Below are 4,763 nucleotides of genomic sequence, written 5' to 3'. Positions count from 1 at the left end.
TTTACTATTCACAAGAACTCTCATGACATGATCATATGAATGATATGATCATCTGAATGATGGTCTGATATTTCTTCTTGTCTCTGTGGTTGTCATAAATACTTCAACGTGAAGCCTTCCATGCATCAGATGCATTTATAGACAAGTTGCATAAAAATAATAATGTTGATCACTACTGATTTTCATTCCAGATTAAAAAAAAAACTGCAGTCATAAAGAACACAGCTACATGCTCTGAGTCAACAGTCAGTAACTGCCCACGTAGAAATGCAAACGGAAGTGAAGACTCAACTGTGAACTGCCTGCTCTCACCTCATGGATCACACAGAACATCGCCGACGTCTCTGCCAAAATGTCAAGTTCTGCTGTTCTATTTTATTTTCTTTCCTCATATTTTTAATTTAAAGAATAATCATGGTACATGATGTCAGAAACCAGAGCTCCATGTCCACATTCATCCTATCAGTGTTCTCAGAATTCCCACACCTCCAGGCACCCCTCTAAGCTGTTCCTCATCATCTACACAGTCACACTGTTGGGGAACGTGGGCATAATCCTAGTGAGAAGACTCAATCCCAAGCTGCAAACATCCATGTAATTTTTCTTCAGCCACCTTTCATTTCTGGACATTTGCTACTCCAGCGTATTTATGCCCAAGCTATTAGAGATCTCGGTTGTGGAAGGAAGAACTATCCCCTTCAATGTATGCATGACAGTTTTTCTTTGGCTGTGCATGTGTGATTACAGAAATGTTCATGTTGGCAGTGATGGCCTATGACCAGTTTGTGGGTGTGTGTAACCCCCTGCTCTATACGGTTGCTATGTCTCACAAGTTCTGTGCCTTCCTGGGGGCTGGAACTTACATGTGGGGTGGTCTCTTCTCCATGACACTCACCTAGTCTCTGGTAGGACTGTCCTATTGTGGATCTAACATCATAAATCACTTTGGCTGTGAGTACTCTGCCATCCACTCTGTCTCCTCCTCTGACCCCTTCTTCAGCCAGATGGCGTGTTTCATCATTTCTACATTCAATGAAGCATGTAGGCTCCTGATCATCATGGCCTCCTATGTCTTCATTGTTGCCACTGTCATCAGGATGCCTTCCAAGGGTGGCCTCCACAAAGCCTTCTCCACCTGTACCTCTCACCTGACTGCCATCAGCATCTTCCATGGGATCATCCTCCTTCTCTACTGCATGCCTCACTCCAAAAAGCTCCTGGCTCCTGGTTAAAGTGGAAACTGTCCTTTTCACTGTCATGATCCCCATGCTGAATCCCCTGATCTATAGCCTCAGGAACAAAGATGTGAAAGAGACAGTCAGGAAGCAAATTCATTCCAAAGTGCATTCCCTCCACATAAAATTCAGATAAATTTATGTTCTGATTTATCTTAACCATCTACTATACAAAAATGTTTTTATTAGACTTATATCAGCTGAATATTTGATTATGCTTATATCCATCCATTATTGGATATGAAATGCTCTTAAACATTCAGAGCACTTTCTAATTTTCTGTTTTGTTGAAAATATGCTGCTTTTATATATTTCTTCTGAAGAATTTCAGAATTTCAAATTTCCCCACTGAACACTATGAAAGTCAGAATGAGGAACTAGAAGTCCATATGAAGAATGCATTCCTTGTATTATAACCCAAATTTACCTTGTCCTTAATATCTAAGTGCTGAAAACACAAATGAAACCTGCCTGCACCAGATTCATACTCATTCATACTCAAGTCTTCAGAACTCAATGTGTTGACTCATAAAATTCTTTAAGCATAACTTTTTTTTTTCAGCTTAATAGAGTAAGTACCATGAGAACCTTTGTTTACCTATGAAAAATACTGACTGACTTTAGCAAGTAGGTATTGAAAATATAACCTACTATTTATATGCATCACATTTTTTCTGAGTACCAATGTAACATATTACAGTTTAATGAAATGTATTGAGATAATGCTGAGAACAACCAAAATTTATATTTACCTCTAACAGTACTTGGATCCTGTTTTGTGGGACATGACACCATAGTTATGAAATTGTCCCTTTGATCATGCATTCTCACTATAAATTCATCTGATGCCAGTTTTTTCAGTAAATTGTCATATATACCCACTCAGTTGCTTAAACAAAAGAGTCACTATTACATATGTTCCCTCTTCTTCCAAAAATTATAGGATGAAAGTCACTAAAAATAAAAATAGATAGTGTACAGATGGCTAGGAAATGTTTTAAGTAACATCTGAGTCAAGAGTCAGTGTTTCCTTGTCTCTATACCCTAAGTATATAGAATATGGAATTGTAAGCATATCTTGAAGTTTTCATTAATCTTGAAATCATGCAGTTGGAACACCAGAAAAAATTATAAGGGCAATACATAAAGAAGGCTTCACCTGTGATTTAAGAGGAGCAAAACTGAGGTTTGATTTTTGAGGTAACATTTGGTTTTATAACCAATAAGTCGTAAATATTTTTGTAGAAATACTAATAATAGAGTGCTCAAATAAATTTCAACAATATATAAAAAAAACATTTTTTCAAGGAATCTTAGGTTGGCATATCATTTAAAATTATTGGTGATCTATTATAGTAACATAATAAGGGGAAATCACAGATTTATTTCAATATACACAGTAAATATATTTCATCAATTTGTACAGGTAAACAGAAGAGATAATGTGTACATGTATACCTACATAATCTCTACTATCAGATTCTGTCTATATGAGGAATTAAATTTAAAAGATCAGTTCATGTCATCATTAAATTTGACAAGTCCCAAGATCTGCAGCAGCAGGAAGTCATTAGTCTTTATTTGAAGGTCAGAGACTAGCAGAGCCATGGGGTGTGGATCCAAGGCAAATGTGAAGATCCAACACTGAGAGAAGCCATTGTCTACATTTGAATTTCTAAAACAGAAAAATCTGGTGTCCTTGTTCTAAGGCAGTAAGTCAGAGAACTGATTTCTCAAAGAAGCAGGAGTATTTTTTGTTGTTCATTTTTGTAAAACCCAGGCATTTAATTAAGAATCCACTTTATTCAGGTTGCTGCTTTAAGTGTTAATCCCATTTGGAAATATCTTCACAAAAATCAGACAGAATCATGTTTAACCCATTTGTGGGCAACCCATGTCCTAGTCAATTGATATGCAAAATTAACCTTCACTTATTAATGGGAGAACAAAATAAAACACACTTCAACAAAATCAGGAATAGAATAAAAATGAATGAACTATTACAGCACAGTACAAAAGAAATGAAAATGGTAATCATGATGAGGATAAAGACAATAATAATGATTGTGAGATGTTCATGCTTTGTTGGAATTGAACAGAATATGATTCATTTTGTAGGAATAAACATGATTATAATAGTTATTTTTATAATCTATGAATATAGTATGAGTTTGTATGGTCTACATTAAATCCTCTTAAAACATTTTAGAAAATTACGTTTAGAGGAACTTGGCTTTTCTTGGATATGTGGTGTATTTGATACTATTATAAACAGTAGTTTCTTAAACATATCATTTAACTTGCTATTATTTAAACATGCAACTATTTTGAATTTAAGAGCATTGCAAAAATTTTACGTATTTTTCCATACTCCAGTTTATTTCAACATTATTGTGTATTTTTATCTGTAAAATATCATACCTTGAGAAAAATAACAGGTATTATTTACTTTTCTCTCATCTTAACATGTATACATGTATGTGTGCAACCATACTGTATCTAATTAAATTACTGACAATATAAAAACTAAGAATACTATCTTGCTAAAATTTAAAATACATGTTTTTACTGGTTACTTTTGGTTACATATGGCAGCAGGATTCTTTTTTTTTGGGGGGGGAGGGGTACTGGGGATTGAACCCAGGGCTTTATGTGTGCCACACAAGCACTCTACCAACTGAGCTGTATACCCAGTCCATTTTTAAATTTTTTTGTTGTTGTTGTTGGCAATGACCATTATTTTCTTTATTCATAAGTGCCATTTTATTATGATTGTAGAAGCACGGAATGAGTCTCATTCTAGTTAGAGTCCCTTCCCTGTGGATGAACATATTGGTGGAATTCCCTGTGTTGTTTTCATTTGTGTACTTGGGAAAACTATTTCAGATTCATTCCATTGTCTTTCCTTTGTTTACTCCCTCTCCCTTCCCTCCATTCCCCATTGTCTGTTCTACTACACTTCTATTCTTCCCCTCATTCAACTCCTCACCCTTCCTTATTGTGGGTTAGCTTCCTACTACCAGAGAAAACACTTAACCTTTGGTTTTTTGGAACTAGCTTACTTCCCTTAACATGATAGTCTCCAGATACATCCATTTACTGGCAAATGTCATAAAGTCCTTCTTCTTTATGGCTGAGTAAAACTCCATTGTGTATATATGCCACATTTTCTTTATGCATTCATCTCTTGAAGGATATCTATTTTGGTTACATAATTTAGCTATTGTGAATTGAGCTGATGTAAACATTGATGTGGCCCATCATATAGTATGCTGATTTTAACTCCTGTGGACATACACAAGGAGTGGGAAAACAGGTTCAATGATTGATTCCATTACAAGATTTTGAGGAATCTTGTTTTTCATATTGTTTTCCATAGCGGTTGCACCAATTTGCTGTCCAACCAGCAATGTATGAGAGTACCATTTTCCCCACATCCTTGTTAACATTTATAGTTACCTGTATTCTTGATAATTGCCCTTTTGCCTGAAGTGAGATAAAATCTAAGTGTAGTCTTAATGTTCATTT

General features: G+C 35.3%; 1 pseudogene; it reads left to right on the top strand.

The window, feature by feature from the left end:
- The first annotated feature begins 414 nt into the window (after window positions 1–414).
- Window positions 415–1,371, top strand: LOC124959212 (olfactory receptor 5D13-like; annotated as a pseudogene).
- Window positions 1,372–4,763: the final 3,392 nt, after the last annotated feature.

The sequence above is a fragment of the Sciurus carolinensis genome, chromosome 11 (genome assembly GCF_902686445.1).
Source record: "Sciurus carolinensis chromosome 11, mSciCar1.2, whole genome shotgun sequence".
NCBI lineage: Eukaryota > Metazoa > Chordata > Mammalia > Rodentia > Sciuridae > Sciurus > Sciurus carolinensis.
This window is presented reverse-complemented; position numbering and strand designations above follow the sequence as displayed.